General features: G+C 40.9%; 1 long non-coding RNA gene across 1 annotated transcript; it reads left to right on the forward strand.

Moving 5' to 3' along the window:
* The first annotated feature begins 10,403 nt into the window (after positions 1–10,403).
* LOC116592431 lies at positions 10,404–20,705 on the forward strand. Its single transcript, XR_004286486.1, has 4 exons — positions 10,404–10,491; positions 10,885–10,975; positions 18,043–18,113; positions 20,533–20,705. It is a non-coding gene; the product is annotated as an uncharacterized LOC116592431 (long non-coding RNA).
* Positions 20,706–21,068: the final 363 nt, after the last annotated feature.

Raw genomic sequence — 21,068 nt, forward strand, 5'->3', positions numbered from 1 at the left:
AGAACATGCTTGGACTTTGGAGTGAGCCACACATGGTTTAAACCCTAGATCCTCTGCATTTGAGCTTTTTGACCCTGGACAAGTTACTTAACACTTTGAGCTTCAGTTTCCAAATCTGAATTGAGTAATAGACAATTCATCTCACAAGATGTCATGAGAATGGACTAAAGCGTGTTCAGAAAGTGCCCAGTAGTTTCTCATATCCAAACTTGCTCCTCTAATTAAAAGATAAGCTCCCTGAGTGCAGGGATCTCACTGGCTTACTTCCTCCCTCTTCCCCAGCACCACAGGCCTCTCTGCCCCTCCTCTGCTTGGGTGGAGAGGTGTTTTCATTCAAGCATCCCCCCTTTCCTCACAAATGCTTGAATCCCAGGATCTGCGCCAATCTTCTCTGTCATCTGCAGGCCTCCATCTTGGAAGCCACTTACCTGGAGAATCCTGTAAACAACCTCCTTTTCATACTTGGCAGATTTTCCTCTTCTCTGCCACGCTCCCTCTCTCCTCCATTAAAATGATTTTATTTGCTTTGCTCCTATTCTTATCCATCTATAATTTTTATTTTATAGCCACTCCATAATGGTCTGGGGCCATCCCTACTGAATCACCAACTGGTCTTACTTTAGGATTTAATTTGGTTTTATTAAAATTACCAAAATTCTCCCTGGGCAGGTGTAGACCTGGCCAGGGCAAAGCTCTCTAGGCTGTTGACTGTGAGGCCCCTCCCCACTGGTAGATTTCCAGGCTCTTGAGTTTTTCCTTCAGCCACAGCAGGTGAATATTCCTGGTGCAAGCAGTGTGTGTGTGTGTGTGTGTGTGTGTGTGTACACGTGCACATACACACTTGCCTTACTTTGCCTTATAAGCTCTCAGAAAATGGGTTTCCCAGTCCCACTATCTTTACTTACCCACTTCTGCACTTTTTGGAGGAAGAAAATACTCATCTACCTTCTTTTTGCCTTTCTAAGCTCATAAATGGACCCCAGGGTATCTGATGTAAATGCAGCTGAGATTAGTGAATGCACTTCGGGTGTCAGGGATAGAGGGAGGAAGCATGTGCGTGACTGCATGCGTGTGTGTGCACACTGTGTGTGCAAGTGAGCGCCTGTCTAAAGCTAGCTTGGAGTGTAGATGTTTCCATTTAGCCGTGAGAACATAGACTTACACTGCCTAAGCAAAGAGCTATAGTGTATTTTGAGTGACTAAAAAGCTGCTTACAAGAAGCCGCCGTGCCTGCACTTGGGAGTATAGTCATATTCTACCAGAATGTAATTTTTGGTGTGAAATCAGGACAGTGATAGGTCTTAGCTGCTTTATAGCTTTCTTTACCCTTTCTTTTCAGGGAAATGGGCTAGGAAAAGCTTGGGGAAAATAGGATTTCCACTTAGATTTTCCAATATATTACTTATTCTCTTTTAAAAATTTTTATTATTTTTATTTGTTATTTTTATTAACATACAATGTATTATTTGTTTTAGGGGTACAGGTCTGTGATTCATCAGTCTTACAAATTCACAGCGCTCACCATAGCACACACTCTCCCCAATGTCCATCACCCAGCCACCCCATCCTTCCCACTCCCGTCCCCTCCAGCAACCCTCAGTTTGCTTCCTGAAATTAAGAGTCTCTTATGGTTTGTCTTACTTACTCTCTTAAATAAAGATTTCTTTGTTAGATGCAGAAATGTTAGCATTAGGGATGTTGGACCCAGAAGCAATAGAAGAAGAAATAGGATTCAAAAAAAAATGAAAATAACAAGAAGATAACTCCTGAATTTGATGTGTCCTATTGACCCAGGTGGATGATCACTGGCTGTACCGCAAGGCCCCTGATGCATGTGGACCCCACTGAGAGGTAGAACTCAGGATGAAATCCCTCCTATCCCAATTCCATGGACAATTTTGTTTCGTTCCCTTGTCTGAGGAGAGACAGGTTCAACTTACATTAGAGCATGCGCATCCTTCTGACTGCCCCTTCCTTGTCCCCTCCACAGTCCTAGGATCCACTTCTATCAGTATATCCACATCCTAAATACACACTAAAACACGGGGGAAGACCTCTACAATGGGAAACACAAACAGTGCACTTCTTTACTAGAGAATCTCATAAAAGTAGGTCAGAGGGCTGTTGGGCTCAGAGCTCGGCTTTAGTATCTCAACTTCTGCTACCCCCCGAAGTTTTGCTTGGCTTGCGTTAACCCATCTTGAATCTGCCTGTTGCTTATAAGGGAAGATGGCACAAACCTGGACTGAAGAAGAGTTAGGTTCCCACTGGGAATAATGCAGGGACTCCAGCTCTCCCTTAAGGATCTAATTTTGAATCTAGAGGGTTGAATGAGAAATAAGGCCATTTGAGGTAGCCTAACACCAGGCGTTTGAAAATTGATATTTTTCTCACCATCCTTCTTTTCCTTTTAGAAAACAGTGTAACTTGCAAGAATATGATTATCCTAAAACATTTTATTTTTTAATTAAAGAGGGTTCATTATGCTACCCGTCTCATCTCGTCCCAGAGGAGGGAAACCCTGTGTTCAGCAAGTTTGCTAAGAAATAATTATAGGTTCAGATCTTCCCCAGGCCCCGAAATTCAATTAAAATTTTTTTGTTTTAAGTTGCTTGCAGTCACATGGTAAGTATGTGTGCATGCGCGTGTTTGTGTGTGCACGCCCGCCCCAGTCTTCCTTGTAACTGCTCTGGGAGTGGGTTCTCAGACGTGAGGCTCCTAGAGGCCAAGCATCCTCCCACTCCCAGCCCATCTTCTTTAGCCATATCTCTGTGAGCAGATGTTGACATGATGAAAAATGCTTCTGTGAAAGGAACCTTACTTTGTTTTTTGTTGGTTTGTCATTGACTAGAATTGCCCTGATTGTCTACCAGTCCCCAGTTCCTGGCATAGTTCTCTGGCGTATACTGAATTAGGTCAGTGTGCGTAAGTGGCTTTAACCCTCACTGTGGATCAGAATCACCTGGGGGAACTTTTAAACAGTGGAGATGCCTACCTCAGGATGTGTAGATTCAGCTGGTGTGGAGTGGGGCCTAGGCATCGGTATTTTTAAAAAGCTTCTCAGGTGTGAATGTGCAGCCAGGGATGGGCACCCCCTTGAGAGGTGACATCTGCATCCGGGCAGCCTCAATGACACAGGGATTTGGTCATTAGTAAAGAAGCCAGACAGGGTCATGACACCCAAATTTGACTGCCTACACTTCTCGGCTCACTGTATAGTTATTTTAAATAGTGTACGTGTAGGGACAGAGTGCTTATCTATCACTTCTCTCCAAACTCTTGAGTTATAGTTAAACTTTGGTGGGAACAGGTCTCACAACTGCCGCCTCCTTCATCTCAAGAGAGGGGGCAGTTCTGTTGTAGGACTGCCTCTGTTTACATAAAGAAAGATTATTTTGGGAGGAAAGTGTATTGAGACAGACCCTACATGAGCATTCCAGGAGATGGGCCAGTATTTATGGGTATTTATGGATTCATTGGGCCATGTGTGACCTTTCCCCCAGTTTAAAGAAAGTAGCTAAAAATCCCGGCTTCAGGGCACAAGCCCTCCTGGCAGCCAGGAATATGACAAGAGAGGGCAGGATGATGGAGGCCAAATTTTCACCAGATAATAAACCAAAATAGACACATCTAATAGAAATCCAATAAATGAATTAATAAAATAAATAACATAAATGTACCTATGAATGTCCATACAGCTCATCATATAAACACATATAGGTTATATATATTAGTGGCTTACCTAATATTTATGTGCCTGTGCATAGATTTAAATAGAGTGGTATATAAATATATTATATAACCACACTAGCTTTGTGGGGCATAGAGGTAATTATGCAGATTTTTCAGGCACAGTTTTGGGCAATTTTAGCTATTTTCATATTTTGACTGAAAATTTCACAGATATCCTGATGTTTCCAAGTATTTAATGTATAAATTATGTATATATTTTCTGGTTTGTATATAGATATTTGTCATCCATGTTTGCTTTTTTCAGAGGGAGGATACTGAGTCTGTGCCAATAGCCAGAACGAGCAATTCAGACTCAGGTAATCTACTTTGGGGCTTAGCCAGTCTGTGCTTATAAATTATGTGAATCCAGGGTGCCTGGGTGGCTCAGTGGGTTAAAGCCTCTGCCTTCAGCTCAGGTCATGATCCCAGGGTCCTGGGATCGAGCCCCGCATGGGGCTGTCTGCTCAGCAGGGAGCCTGCTTCCTCCTCTCTCTCTCCGCCTGCGTCTCTGACTACTTGTGATCTCTGTCAAATAAATAAATATTATGTGAATCCAGTTCTAAAATCTTTATTATTTGGTGCTACATAGAAGTGGCCCCTAAAAATTTGAACGAGTTGAATGCGCTTCATTTTGCCTTTTTTTTTTTTTTAAACAAGAGAGAGTGAGAGAGTGGGGAAGGGGCAGAGAGAGGGAGAGAGAGAATCTTAAGCAGACTCCACTCCCAGCATGAAATCTGATGTGGGGCTTGATCTCACGACCCTGAGATCATGATGTAGACTGAAATCAAGAGTTAGATGCTTAATTAACTGAGCCACTCAGGAGCCCCTTAATCTCTCACTCTTTATCCTCCTCTCTAACTCATAAGCTCACATGGGCACACACACAGGTGCACGCACAAATGCATATATATGTGCTTACTCTTTTGTCAGACTGACCCTAATTTCTTTCTAGCTGGATGGACAGTAGCCCCGTGACCCCAAGAGGGGAGGAAGCAAACCTAAGCACTCTCCAGAAATAAGAATAGACTAGCACATATTACCCACATAGTAGATACACGCTAACATATGTAGAGATGTCCTCTTGGTCCAAAAGGGCTTGCCTAAGAAATTGTTTACAAACAACTGCAAAATTCTTATCTGATTTCTATGACATTTCTGCTTATCTCCCAATTTGATTCTATCTCTGAAGCTGGAACAGATACTGGAACTGTGTTTCCAAACTGCTCCCCAAAGAGCTGGAGCTCAGAGTCATACAGTGGAGAGTAGGAGGGAAGACATCCACTGTCATCTTCCCATCTCCTGTGGATAGACTGGGCTGAGCCAACTACAGAGTCTCCCCAGACTCTGCTTTACAGGTCCATTTATGATGATTTTTTATGAAAAAGAATATAGATGAGTTTTAATAAGATTCCCCTCTCTCTCTGGGTTGGCTCAGTGACAACTTAGCTTTAAATATGCATCTCATTCCCCTAACTGCTTCTTTTAACTTGTTGGCAAAACCAAAATGAAGCATGCAAAATGAAGCTTGGCCCTGGAAAAAGATAGCCCCGTTTAAACTCAGGCTACTGAGCAACTGGCTACTCATGAATAAGGAAACAAAAAAGAGAGTTTTCTGAATTGTTTGGCCTCAAACATCCTACTTTATTAAATACATCCAAGGTGAAACGAACCTTTGTTGCTTTATTTGAATTCAAATGTCCATGTTGGCCTGGGTATGTAGGAAGAGGGATTGGACTGCTTTGTTAGTTTCAAGGATGCTACTCCATTTCTTCCGTACTCCTGGTGATGCTGTGTGCCATAGCACGGACATATCAGCTTTCCAGTTTTCACCTGGGATATATGCGGTCACATACATCAGTTTGTGTCAGCATAATGAAGTGAGGCAAGGAGTCCCAGACCAGCTCCTTGTTCACTCATTCAACAAAGATTTATTGAACTCCTATTATGTGCTGGGTGCTGTGCGCAGTTCTGGGGTAGCAGAGAACAAGATCCTGCCTATGAGGTACTCACAGTATTAGTGGAAGAAATGGACATGTTGACAAATAGGTGTAAAACAATGTGTAAGGCGTAGCACAAGTAGAAATTCATGAGGTGTTATGAAAGCACAAGCTTACTCTTCAGGGTGGGCGTGGGGTAAGGGTGGACTCTCAAGAGGAGCAGATGATGGCAGCCAGAACTTTATTTTATTCATCTTTGTATCTCCTAGTCCTTACTATGATACCATGCTTGTTGAATGGAAGGATTGATTTAGTCACTTTCTGCAGTGGCAAAAGCACTATACTAGGAGTCAGTAGGTCTGGGTTCTGGTCCAGACTCTGCAATTGCTGTTTGTGACTTGGCCCTGTCACTGCTTGTCAAGAGGAAATTAGGAGAAGATCCTGGATGAATTCCAGACCTCCACTTCCCTGGTTAAATAAAATATACTGTACTTCCTTCCAGTGTATGTATAATACATAAGAAATAAAACCAAGATTTTCATTCCGTGATCCATTCATGAAATAGTTGTTAGCTCCCTATAACCTTGATCCTTTCCCAATTTTCTGTGACTCTTTTTAAAGATAATTTTAAATCATTTGAAGAGAATTTGTAACTCCAGACCATTTTTGTTTTTTGGTTTTTGGTTGTTTTTTTTTTTTTTTTTTTTTTTTTTTTGCAAAAGTTAGGGCAGGTCAACTAATACTGAGAAGGCTAGAACCTGGAAAAAGTGAAATATTATAGAACCCATATGACTTCGTTTGGGCCAGTGCTGAAAAATAGCTTGAAGCCACCCTGTGCTTGGAGCAGAGTAGCAGCAAATAGCAGCAAGCAGGGTCCAGAGACCACATCGTGCCCTCCTTTACAGAACACTGTTTCTTTGATTGAATCCAGCCCAGGAGACTGGTGGCTGAAGTGTCCTGACCTGGTTGCAACAGGAAGACTCACATCCCTTCTCATCCCATTGCCTCTTCCTTTGCCTTACCCTAGGCCAAAGGAAGGAGATAGAAACTAAACGTCTTAGGTCTAGGGGTGCCTGGGTAGCTCAGTGGGTTAAAGCCTCTGTCTTCAGCTCAGGTCATGATCCCAGGGTCCTGGGATCGAGCCCCACATAGGGCTCTCTGCTCATTTCCTCCCCTCTCTCTCAGCCTCTCTCTCTGCCTACTTGTGATCTCTGTCTGTCAAGTAAATAAATAAAAACTTAAAAAAATGTTTTAGGTCTAATCAAATAACTGAGCATTAAAGCTGAAGAGCATAATCCTTCTCATAGAATCCTTACTCTTTTCTCCTACAATACTTAGACTACCATTTACCTCTGCAAAATACACTTATTAATTCCTACCCTACTTACTATTCAATGCACTCTTTTTCTTTTATGGTACTTATCACAATTTTTAATTTATTTCTGATTAATATCTGCCTTTATAATTTGACAGTAATATTCATGAAGATAGGGACTTTATGTGTGTGTTATCCTTTCCATTTAATTTCCAGCATCCAGTACAGTGCTTCCACATATTAGTCATTCAGTAAATACCTTTGAATAAGTGAAGGAATAGTATTTGGGGGATCAAGTAAGATGAAGTATTTGAAATGTTTTCAAAAAAATGTGCAGGTGAAACTTGCATAAAACATTGTTTCTAGTTAACTTGGTTGTATGTTCCTTGAGTTTAGGAACTAAATCTTATATTTTTTTCCTCACTCAACCTAGCAGAGCACTTTTCACACAGTAGGTGCTCTGTAAGCAATTACATTCACGACCATATTATTTAAAAGAACATTATAATACTTACAGTAAACTATCTGAAAGTGAGTTTAAGACAAACAGTTCCATTTACAATAGCATCAGATATAATATGATACTTAGGAATAAATTTAACAAAATAAGTACAAAAGTTATGCTCTGAACACTGTAAAACACTGCTGGAACAAACTAAAGAAAACCAAAATGAACGTAAAAACATCCCATGTTCATGGCAGTACTTTCTAGACTAATCTACAGATTCAACACAATAACTATCAGAATCCTATCTGGCTTCTTTGCAAAAATTTAGAAACATTCCATAATTCATGAAGAATTTCAAGGGATCAAAAGAGCCAAAACAATCTTTTTTTTTGTCTTAAGATTTTATTTATTTATTTGACAGAGAGAGAGAGAGAGATCACAAGTAGGCAGAGAGGCAGGCAGAGAGGGGGAAGCAGGCTCCCTGCAGGGCAGAGAGCCCGATGCGGGGCTCAATCCCAGGATCCTGAGATCATGACCTGAGCCGAAGGCAGAGGCTCAACCTACTGAGCCACCCAGGCATCCCTGCTTTTAAAACTTACTACAAAGCTACAGTTATCAGGGCGCCTGGGTGGCTCAGTTGGTTAAGCGACTGCCTTCAGCTCAGGTCACGGTCCTGGAGTCTTGGGATTGAGTCCCACGTTGGTCTCCAAGCTTCATGGGGAGTCTGCGTCTCCCTCTGACCTTCTCCCCCCTCATGCTCTCTATTGTTCTCTCTCTCAAATAAATAAAGAAAATCTTTAAAAAATGTAATCAAGAGAGAATGGCACTGGTATAAAGATAGAATCTACAGACCAACGAACTAGAATAAGACTCTGAGATTAAACACTTACATTTACAGCTAATTAATATTTGACATGAGGGCCAAGACAACTCAATGGAAGAATAACTTTCTAAGTGGTGCTGTGATAACTGGAGAGCAACATGCAGGAAAAAAAAAAAAAGAATTTGGACTCCTACTTCACACCATATACAAAAATTAACTCAAAATGCATCAAGGACCTAAATATAAGGGCTAACACTATGAAACTTTTTTTTTGAAGATTTTATTTATTTATTTGACAGACAGAGATCACAAGTAGGCAGAGAGGCAGGCAGAGAGAGAGGAGGAAGCAGGCTCCCCGCGGAGCAGAGAGCCTGATGCAGGGCTCGATCCCAGAACCCTGAGATCACGACCTGAGCTGAAGGCAGAGGCTTTAACCCACTGAGCCACCCAGGTGCCCCACTATGAAACTTTTAGAAGAAGAACACAAGTATAAATCTTCATGACCTTGGGCTAGGTAATGGTTTCTTAGATAAAGACATAATAAGAAAAGAAAAACAGTAAATTGGACTTCATCAAAATTTAAAACTGTTTTCTTCAAAGGACACTATCAAGGGGTACCTGGGTGGCTCAGTCAGTTGAGGGTCTACCTTCAGCTCAGGTCATGATCTTAGGTTCTTGGGATTGAGCCCCACATCAGTCTCCTTGCTCTGCAGGGAGTCTGCGTCTCCCTGTGCTTGCCGCACACCCTGCTTGTGTTGTGTGTCTCATTCTCTGTCAAATAAATAAATAAAACCTTTTTAAAAAAGGACACTATCAAATGAAAAGAAAACCCACAGAGTGGGAGAAGATATCTGCAAGCCATATATCTGATAAAAGAGTTGTATGTAGAATATATCATGAATTCTTATAAATCAATAATAAAAAGACAAATGGCCCAATTAAAAATGAGCAAAGCATATGAATAGGCATTTCTCCAAATGCCAATAAGCACATAAAAATATTCTCAACATCATTAGTCTCAAGGAAAGGTAAATCAAAACCACTAGGATGGCTATGATAATAAAAACAAGATAATAATAAATGTTGGTGAGGATTGGACAAATTGTAACCCTCATACATTGCTGGTGGGATTATAAAATGATACATCTGTTTTGAAAAACAGTCTGACAGTTTCTCAAACTGTGAAACCTAGAGTTACTATGAGACCCCAGCAGCTCTACTCCTAAGTATACACCCAAGAGAAAAGGAAACATATATATTCATGCAAAAACTTGTATATGAATATTAATAGTAGTGTTATTAATAAAATCTAAAAGGTGGAGACAAACCAAATGTCCATCAACTGGGAAAATAAAAAGTAGAATATTCATATAATGGAATATTATTTGACAATAAAAAGGGATGATCCTCAAAAATATTATGCTAAAAGGAAGAAGACAGTCACAAAAGACCACTTATCACATGGTTCCATTTATATGAAGTATTCAAAATAGGCAAATCTACAAAGTGAAATAGGAGACTAGGGGGCTGCCAAGAGGTAGGAGTCTTGGGAGTAGTTGTGGGGGAAGGGGAATGGGGAGCTAATATAGGCTCCCTCTTTGGGGTGATGAAAATATTCTAGAATTGATTGTGGTATATTTGCACAATACTGTGACTATGTTACAAATCACTGAATTGTACACTTTAAGTAAGTGAATCTTATAGTATATGAGTTATATCTCAATAAAGCTTTTATTAAAAAAATAAAATTATAACACAGTGCATGCATTTAGGGAAACTACAAGTTATTGGAAAAAAAATTTTGTTTCTCCATCTTGAAAGTTTATGTATTTATTTTCTATGGGTGACTGTAACTTAGTACTTTGGAGTTTAGGGTGAAGTTGCGGGAAGATATTAGAGGAGAAAAAAAAGCAGAGAACAAGGGCAAAAAGAAACTCAAGGAGGTAAGTCTTTTGGGAAAAGGCCTGGGGAGCCTGTTCACTTTCCTAGCAAATCTATTTAGGATAGATTATTTAGGTAAGAACAGCATCTTCAAGACTCCAAACATGAATATTTTTATTGAGATTTCTGGTTTGGGTTGTGGTGTTTGGTCCAGCCACCTTCTTTGGAATGAAAGCCACGAAAAATATGACCTTCTATCCTTCTCTAGTTGCCCACATCTGTCTGAGGATCTGGATAATTGGAGGGTGTGGAAAGAAAGCCATGGAGGACTTGTATGCATCTGGAGAATGGAAAGGTGAGAAGTTGCTGGTGAATGACTCAAGAAAATTGGAGTCTAGAACAGAACTGTCTGAAAACCTCCCTAAGTATATAATAGGGAAGGAACTTGGAAGTCTTGATGACTGAATTAACTCCTACTGTGCTGGAGTTTTTTTTTTTTTTTTTAAGATTCTATTCATTTATTTGACAGACAGAAATCACAAGTAGGCAGAGAGGCAGGTGGTGGGGACGGGGGGAGAAGCAAGCTCTCCACTGAGCAGAGAGCCCAGTGCAGAGCCCGATGCGGGGCTCGATCCCAGGACCCTGGGATCATGACCTGAACTGAAGGCAGAGGCTTTAACCCACTGAGCCCCCAGGCACCCCTGTGCTGGAGTTTTGACTCTAGTCTTTGTTTCCTTCCTTTCTCTAGAATCCAAATTTCAGTGACCTGAGAAGCTGTCACACCCTTGGTTTCAAACAGCCCCTTTGAACAGAGCATGTCTTGACAGAGAAGGGTATAGGTAGGTGTTGGAGGTGAAGGATCTAACAGGGGGAAAAAAGAAAGTTCTGGTCTTCAGGAAATGCTCAGTCTAATGGGGAAAATAATACCCAGCTCTTGGATTTAAGAAATAAAGAATCAACAAATAGGAAGACTTTCCTTATTTGAAAAAAAAGCTTCCTAGATTAGAATACGTTGAGCTAGATTTTAAAGGAAATTCAGAATGTGGATTGGGGAAGCCCGCTCTTGATGTAGGCCCCAACCACAGGAATAGCTCTGCCCAGAACTTGTTATCCGTGGCCCTTTGCCTGCATATCCTGAGTGATTTGGTGTGAGTAGCTGAAGTCCAGTTAAGGGATGACTGAGCAGGTAAGTTAGGGGAAAGTTATGAAGTATAGTTTTAGTTTAGGGCTTGACTAAAGAAGTCAGTGCATTTGCAATTGCCTTTAAGGAGAGTAAAGAGCTAGGAGTCCTGGTGGACATGTAGGTTACCTACACCAAAACAAACTTCTGTTCTGCTCTCTGGCCAGCCCTATTCTCTGCTCTTCTTATCCCAACTTGCCTAATTGATACCTTGGCCGATGGTGTCATTAACAATGCTTGAATAATAGCCTGACCGGCCGATTTCAAAATGGGAGAGGTGATTAATATGTTGGCAATCCAGCTGAGGGGGGTGTACAGGGAAGGGGATGTCCCCAGGAATAAAAAATGGGGGAGGGGTCTGTTTGTGTCCCCATGGCCCATCTGCCAACTTCAACCAAAGGGAAGAACTTGGGGATAGGAGTCTGATTTCTGGCTCCTTTTTGGTTTGCTGATCCCTCTCTGTTTCCCCTCCCTTACCTCCCCCAACCGCACACGTTCTGACACCTACAAGCTCGTTACATGATGATGACCTATATTTTTATCTTTTTTATGAGCATCAAACACACATCGTCTTGCAAGCACTTGTGTTTTTTTTCTCCCATATTGACGTGTGAGTGCCTTTGATGGTAATTTATTGTAGGGTTGAGCAGCCAGGTCTTAATTGTACCCTAAAATTGCTTACCATTTTGATGCCTCCAAACCATCCCAAAATGTACCTTTTTTCTACAGAAGGGTGTGGGGCAACCTCCTTTTTTACTGTCTCCTGTGGTAAAATGTGGAGCTCAGAGAGAATAGGAGGGAGAGATTCCCCAGCTGGGTTTCAGGGACGCCTTAGTCCCCAGCTTCTAATTGCAGTTGGGCTGTATGAAAGTTTTGCTCTACTCAGCAAAACTGAACTCAGTTTTTCCTTCATGGTTTAGGGTCAGCATGGCTTCACTGATTATTCAGAATGGACAATGAGCAGTTTCTACTCCAGCATTCAGACTTTTCGGGAAATTTCTATTGTGGCCACTTGCATCTGTGAATCCAGATGGGATTAGAAATGAGAATGTTGTGCCTTAATCTAGAGACTGTGAGCTAGGGCAGGCGGCTAACCTACAGCATAGCAGTCCTTCTGAAGTTGTTTTGTAATAACTTCTACTTCCACAACTAACCACTCCCTCACCTAGCTTAGATAGAATTCAACACCCCCTTAAGGGACGTTCAGGGGAAACAGAGGAAAAGGAGAATGAGAAATTAAGCCCTAAGAATATAAGTTTAGCACCAGCAGAACTTAGTTCTTAAGTAAAATTTGAATTTGGGTCTAAGAGTCTTCTTTTCCCTGGTCTCACTTTGTTCCTCAGTACAATAGAGAGCATCGTACCCTAGAACACTCAGATTCATTACAGGAGGATGAGTCAGTGTCCAGAACAACCAGGAATGTAATATACATCTCATGAATGTGTAAAGGGAAAATGGAGACTAAAATTCCTACTTCTCTGTCTGGAGAGGCCAGGAGTAGTATCACTCAGTGTTGACCCAGGCTGTTATGCTGGAAACTGATCTACCTATAGACTGAGTCCTTGTTAGCTCTTTTTACAGACTATCCATTCCAGCTGAGTTCATTTGTTCTGTGTCTCCCACACATGACATTCACCATATATGCTTGCTGGAACTTGCCTCCAAACATTTATACAGGCCAGATCCCTCCTCCTCCAACCTTAGGTACTGTTTCTCTGTCCTCTCTGTTCAACCCTTCCTTTTCCTCTTTGGCTCACCAGTCCTAACGTCTCTTCCACCAGAAAGCTGCCTTATTCACTTTAGCTGGCTTCTAGGACTCCATTATTCTATATTATATAGTTCCTCAACATTATATTATTTGCTGTTAGTATCTCTCCTAATGTCTGCCTATGTCCATGAAAGGACTTTTTGTGGCCATCTGAATGTGTCTCCTGACCAAAAATAAAACTATTACCATCACTTCTTGGGTGGATAAAAGTCTCTCTTCTTCTAAAGGCCTTTCGAAGTGGGAGACTTTACAGTCTTCCTTAATTTCCCATTTTTATGTCCAGTGGAATTGTATAGATGTAGATGAATTTAGTAAAGACAATAGCTTCCATAGTGGAGTCCGTGTGAAATGTCATTTTCTGTGTGATAATTCAAAGATTGTTCTCAAACTTCAGAAATTGAGTCAGTTACCTGGAAATTTCAAAGAAATATGGACCATCATAATTTCTTGATTCTCTATTATACACTGAATAAAAAACAAACTCTGTTCTTTGGTCTTCAGCTTCCTCTGTAGTGACACTACTTATACTTACATCACATCCCTTCATAGAACTTGGACTACACCTCATGGGTCCATTTGAGGTTTTTGAACTTGTGCTATGCTCTTCTGCCCTCCAGACATTTGCACTTGCTGTTTTTCCTGCCTAGAATGCCATTCCTTTCCTTATCAACCTATCAAGGTCCTATCCTTTATTTAAAGCCCAGCCTAAAATCTTATTTTCCAAGAATACTTCTAGGTCTTTCTCGTGACAATTATTTCTGTCTTTATCCCAACTATGGTGTCATATTATTTGAGTCTCTATGGTAGCAGAGTTTTGTGCTGGAGTAATTCATATATGTATTTGTCTCTTTTACTAGGTTATAAGCTTTTGGAAGGTGGAGATTATATATATAATATATATATTATATAATATATAAATATTATATTATATATATAATATAATATATAAATATATATATAATATATTATATATAAAATATAAATATATATAAATATAATATATAAATATTATATATTTATATATAAACTTTATGTCCCTTTCTGGGCTTAGCATAATGGTTTGGCACATTAGGTGTGTAAGAAATATCAATTCATTGAATGAAAGAGCTGTGTTGTTATGTTTATTTTGCTCTTATAGTTTTTCCCTAACCATGTCACCATTTTGCACAGTCCAAATCAGTCTTTGGGTGTTCTCAACCTATGTCTATCGTAACAGCAGAGCATCTAAAATAATATAGTTAGACTGCAGGTAGAACTGACAGGTTTGAGAAAGCCCTGAAAACAGAGTCATCTTTGGAAAGTTTCTGGACTGGTTTGAGATCAGCTTTCCTGTTTTGCAAGGGCCTTTTGAAGGGATGCCTGTGCAGAACCACACCAGGAGAAACCAGGATCAAGGGAGAGGCAGGTGAATATTGGAAGAAACTGATTTCTTGGAACCAGATCAGTTTCAGGATATTGTATGTCAGCAAAAAGGGCCTTGTCTTTGCTAGAGGTATTCATTTCACTCTTGGCACCAGGTTTTGTTTCTTTATGCTACAATAGTGTCACCGACAGCACTTTTCCTGTCAGGTGCTTGAGGAAGGGCTGACAGCTCTGTTCCCATTTGCTTGTTGGTAGGGGGTGAAGAATGGGCTACTTTTTGACTGCTTATGTTCCATATACTTAATAGAAGACAAAACTAAACCTTTCAGGCCTCTTACCAGTTCCTCCCATCAACTTCTCACTCCCTCACCCCATCAGTTCTCCTGATTTCCAACAAGGCCTTTCTGTTCTAAGATAAGCAATGACCCTCATTACTGATGGCCCGCATGGGTCACTTCTTCAGACCCACTCTTCTGTGCTCAACTCTGTAGATTCCTTCTTGCCAAACTCTGACTCTTTATCCCCTCTTTCTCCTCCATAAAGTATTCTCTGATTACCTTCCAGAAATGCCCTTAACATTTCCTCAGCCTCCACAGCATAGATGACTAGACACCAGACCAGATCTTTTAGTGATGTTTCTATTTATTCTTTGAGTTTTTCTGTATCTTGTTTCCTGTCATATAGGGAACTTCCCCACACTAATAATACTTTCCCTTTTAACTCTGTACCCACCCCATGGTCTCTAGGTTCTCCAGTTAGAGAAGTCATTGACTGGCCTTCTCGTCCTTGGAAACTCAACCAACATTAACAGGGTGACAATAAAGAGAGACTTAGAACTTGCTAACTTTCTTGATTCCTTCCTTTCACAAATACCAGATGAGCATCTATTATATACTAGGCACTGCTTCTCTCCTGTATATAGCTTATATTCCATGCTTTTTCTGACTGGAAGTTTGGATATTGGCCCAGTTTGGGAAATTATGTAATCAAATGTTCCCAAACAATATTGAAATTTTGGAAGTCTCCGATGGAGTACAGAATTAGGGTTTCTGTTCTTTGTTAGCCGTTCTCTCCATTCTTGATATTGCTTTCATTATTGGTCCATCTCTCAGAACTTGATACAGAAAAGTTGTTTTGTGTCTCTTCTGTGATGATCAGTTAGTCTGTCTCAACCATAATTTTAACATTTATTGAAGAACTCCAAGGGTTGGAGTGGGGAGACTAGTTATTCAGAAGAAGAAGGAGGAGGAGGAGGAGGAGGAGGAGGAAGAGAAGAAGAAGGAAGAGGAGAAGAGTAAGAAGGAGGAGGGGAGGAGAGGGAGGAGGAGGAGGAGGGGAAGGAGGAGGAGGAGAAGGAGGAGAAGAAACAAAAGAAAAGAAAAAAGAAAGAAAAAGAAACCATGGTCCTTACCTTCAAGGAAATTGTAGTAGAACAAATGAGACAGAAAACATCATTTCTGGGACACATGGGTGGCTCAGTCAGTAAAGTCACTGCCTTTGACTCAGGTCATGATCCCAGCGTCCTGGGATTGAGACCTGCATCGGGCTCCTTGCTCACTGGGGGCCTGCATCTCTCTCTGTCTCTGCCTGCCACTTTGCCTGCTTGCGCGCTCTCTCTCTCTCTCTCTCTGATAAACAAACAAACAAATAAATAAATAAATAAATAAATAAAACCTTAAGAAAAAAGAAAATATCATTTCTCTTTCTGTCATATAAAAATGCACACATGTGCTAGTTTATGGAATTAAATATTGCTGAAACTAAATAGTGAAATGAAACTGAGGCAAAGAAGTCATTTCCATTATTTAGAGTTAATGAAGAAGACTCTTTGGAACAAAGAGTTTTGAGCTTGGTTTTGTTGGGAGACTGAGAAGTAGAAGCCATGAAGACTACATTCTTTGGGTTAGGAGGCAATGTTCAATCACAGGCTTGGATGTGGGACTGAGTCAAGGTGTGGAACTTAGTGAATGAATTATCTTGGCTGAAAGACAGGGCTAAGTAGAAAAAGTCAAAAGGTGTGGGTCTGGTGGGAGATTAGGGTAGAATTGGTGGAGGACCTAGATAACCAACACAGCTGGAAGCAGAGGAATAAATAAAGTAACTTTAGGAACACTAAAATTTTTATTCTTCCTCTAGCTTTTGAGAAAAAGGAATTGAGGTTTTTTTTTTTAATTTTTTATTTTTTATAAACATATGTTTTTATCCCCAGGGAATTGAGGTTTTAGGGACTCTGGTTACTATTTGACTAAGGTGTTCTGCTAACATGTGGTAAAGAGTAAAGACCAGTTATAATAATAAGCCTAAGGTCTACGGTTTTTTATTTGTTTGTTTGTTTTCTTGAAAATATTGCTTAAATATCAGCTGTAATTATTTATCCAAATGGACTCTGCACTTCATTTTACGTGGTTCTATTCTGGAATTTAGAATGACCCTGCAGATGTTAATTTACCCAGTCACATTGCTTCTTACATTCTTCAGTCTACCCATTTTTCCTGCAAAACATGATTTGGTGGTAAAGCAAAGAAATCTTCACACCTGGTATCTATCTGTCCATTGACCTTTTTACCCTTCTGGACTGATCATGCTTGAAATGAGGAGATACACACTGAGAAACTGCCTCTGGATCTTCCCAGCCTGTTGGCGGCGGGGGAGGGGGTGTCTTCCTAATCTGGGTTATGCTAACTACATGGAAGGAGAGTCCTGCCTTTAACTTCCCAGACTTAAAATATTTCTTCCTTGAAAATCTACTGGGATCTCCTCTGAAGCAGACGGAACAGGTGACCACTTTTCATATAATGCTGAAATATGAATGACTGTGGAAAGATAATAAATAAATTTAGGTTTAAAAAATTTTGGCTTAGTGTACCTGGGTGGCACAGTCAGTTAAGTGTCCAACTCTTGGTTTTGGTTTAGGTTGTGATCTCAGAGTCAGGAGATTAAGCCCTTTGTTGGGCTCAGTGCTCACCCCAGTATCTGCTTGGGATTCTCTCTCCCCCTTCCTCTGCCACACCTGTTCACATGCACACACACACACACACACACTCAAAATAAATAAATATATAAATAAATAAATCATTTAAAAGACAAAATAGCAAGAGAGGAATTAAATTTCATAGAGAAAAAAAGGATAGTATTACCAAAGAAGGTATTTCCAACAGAGTGGGTTATTGCTATGACTGAAGGAAATTGAATAGTTTCTTTATCTGAGAAGCTAGAAGAATTGGGTCAAATACCAACTGTCTGCATGATTTTGGAGCCAATGGAATGGATGAGCAGATCTCCAAAGTTCTATCTTCAGGCCTAAGCCTCAGTGATTTCTGAATAGGATATGCGTAGAGGAATTGCTAGTGTGATTTGCACCCATCTTTTCAGGTCTCTATTCCTTATAGCTGCATGTCTGTCTGGTTCCTCAAAATTTTTTTTGTTCTTCTGCTTCAGAGATGGAAGACTTAGAGGAACTAAGGATGAAGTTTATTCAACCTAGATGTGCAAATGGAATTTTGTGATCACTTTTGATATGATTTTCATATCTAGATGAGTAGCCAAGGTGAATTTTTATACTAACATTGGATCAACTCTTCATTCCTGATTTTCAGACCCCATACTTCCACTGCCTTGGGTTTGACAGAAACACTGTGTGAGAAAGAATCAGGGATAGAGACACAGGGTAGGTTTGCATGTATGTGTGTATGAGTGACAAACACAGGTAGGTAATATAATGTGAATTTATTTCACTTTTTTAAATACTAATTACATTTTTAAGCTTATATATTACTTTTTTAAATCAATTTTTTCAGTGTTCCAAGATTCATAGTTTATGCACCACACTCAGTGCTCCATACAGTTTGTGCCCTCCTTAATACCCACCACCAGGCTCACCCATCCCGTCACCACCTACCCCTCCAAAACCCTCAGTTTGTTTCTCAGAGTCCACAGTCTCTCAAGGTTCCTCTCCCCCTCTGATTTACTCCAATTCATTTTTCCTTTCCTTCTCCTAATGTCCTCTATGTTATTCCTTATGCTCTAGAAGTAAGTGAAACCATATGATAATTGACCTTCTCTGCTTGACTTATTTCACTCAGCATATTCTCCTCCAGTGCCATCAATGTTGATACAAAAGTTGGATATTCATCCTTTCTGATGGCTGCATAATTCCATTGTATATTTCTTTATGAATCTGTATAATTGTGGTCTCTACCACTAGACAGTAAGCTACACACAAGGCTTACATCTATTTTGTGTATCATCGTAGACTCACCACTTAGCTAGCATAGGACTTGGCACATGTAGGCAATCATCAAGTGAATAAATTACATGTGCCTCTGCTCTCATCCACTGACTTGGATAATGAGAAGTGCCTACTTCTCAGGGGCTAGGAGGATTCTACATTATGGCAAGTGGAGGAATCAGAGGTGAACCACAGAGCCTCATCAGATCTCTGCAGATGAGGCTGGCCGCCCTAGGGTAGATCTCTTGTTGACTTCCTCTGCCCATCTCTGGCTTCATCTTATCATAATACCTGGGGCACAGGCCACAGAGTGATCCAGGGCTGGGATGGGAGAAGGTATGCTCTGCCTATCAGAATAGACATCTTATCCCAGCTGTAGTTGTTCCAGATGTGTCAGGGTTCCCAGCCCACTGACCTGCAGGGCACAGTGGGGGGTTGGTGGCATGAGTCAGAGAGGAATGTGGGGCTGGTTGTTTAGGAGTTTCACTTTGTAAGAAGCCGGTTCCCCGTGCCTGCCAGGTCTCTAATGGCATCTCCAGGGGCAGAGCCTAGAAATAATTAGTTAAAGAAGACAGAATGAGCACCCACACTCTTTTGAATCCCCCAGGATGTTGGCAGCAGAAGAATTTAAGTGGATTTTAATGGGCAAAGGACAACTCATAGACCAGCAAAGTGTCATAGAGTATTTCAACTGAACTGAGGTTTGAGAATTTTATTCATGCTTCAGCCTTCATTCTAGATAACCAAAAGTCTCTCACCTTTAAGATTTTCTGGCCTATAACATGGAGACCACACCAGGGCAGTGGAAACTCAGCATAAATTCTCCAAGATTCCATTTCCTCATCCCCTGGTGGGAATGAGTAGACACGCCAGAGAGACCCTCACTCTACCTCCCTCAATTCTCTGCTTCTTCATACAGCACATAGTGGTGGGACATGTCAGCAGGTGCAAAGAGGCCCTCGTTCTTGGGTCTTACTGGAAAGGGGACCTATGAATCTTGTAAATGTGATGACATCGGCAATGACAGACTCTTCAGCCGCCTAGTAGTCTGTAATTGAAGCCAGGAATTCAGCACACGCTCTGACACACCCAGCCTTCACTGTGGGTTCCCAGAAGCGGGTTCTTGCATAGCGACTAGGCTGGGAGGACCCTCACTTAACCAAACTTCTCTTCCAAGCACCAAGGCCTTAGAATCGAATGCTAAATTACCAAACCAAGGTATAATTTCATCCCTCTTTCTGCTTCCATTACCATTTGTGCCTAAACTATTCTTGCAAGTTGTTCCCAATTGCTAAACTCCATAATAAGCAAAATCCAAGTCCCATGGCAGTATCATAGGAATTCTTTCAGTTTGATTTAACTGAAATCTTTTTGTGAGAATCAGGGCCTAAAATTGATCAAGCCAGAGAGCTTCTACATTGCTTTGAAGCCCCAGGCAAATAGGTTGGGGATTTTTTTCTGCTGTTCTCCACCTCTCTCCATAATGAGATGCTTTGTTTCCATGAATCGGCCCTGATCCAGACTTCTAGACTCTGTGACAGGACATTTCATCTTTCCTTCTGCCTCCAGGCAGGACTGAACTTAACCCATCCTACACTGAAGGGTGTCTCCTCTAGAACTTGTTTCAAGATTTTCTGAAAATTTCAGCGTTATTCGCTTAAATGTGCACAACTGTTGCCCAGTTGTCCTGTTAATTTCCTACAACCTTGGAAAATTCATAAACTCTCTGGGATTTCAGTTTAAATATTTGGACAAGGAATTATTTATTTAAGCCATCTCTAAGAATTCTTCAAACTTGAAATATGTTATGAATTTGTGGTTTCCTCTCTTTCTTGATCTCCTCCAATATTATGGACAGAACTTCAAGCAGGGAAATCACAGAATAAGAGAAGGATGAATTTAAAGACATCATTGGAACTTACAGAAGAATGGCCATTTGAAGACATGGGGGAGAAGACAACCATCTACAAGCCAAGGAGGAAGGCCTCTGAAGAAATCAAACTTGCCAATGCCTTGATCTTGGACTTCTAGCTCCAGAACTGTGATAAATACACTCTTGCTTAAGCCAAAAATAAAAAGCAAAAGAGAGGGGTGCCTAGGTGGTTCAGTGGGTTAAGCCTCTGCCTTCAGCTCAGGTCATGATCTCAGGGTCCTGGGATCGAGCCCCGCATCGAGCCCCGCATCGGGCTCTCTGCTCAGCGGGGAGCCTGCTTCCCCCTTTCTCTCTGCCTCTCTGCCTACTTGTGGTCTCTGTCTGTCAAATAAATAAATGAAATCCTAAAAAAAAATAAAAGACATGATCAATAGGGGGAAACCATTTTATTATTATTATTATTAAAGATTTTATTTATTTAAGAGTGAGAGAGAGCATGCATGTGAGTGAGCAAGTGAGCA

The sequence above is a fragment of the Mustela erminea genome, chromosome 6 (assembly GCF_009829155.1).
Source record: "Mustela erminea isolate mMusErm1 chromosome 6, mMusErm1.Pri, whole genome shotgun sequence".
NCBI lineage: Eukaryota > Metazoa > Chordata > Mammalia > Carnivora > Mustelidae > Mustela > Mustela erminea.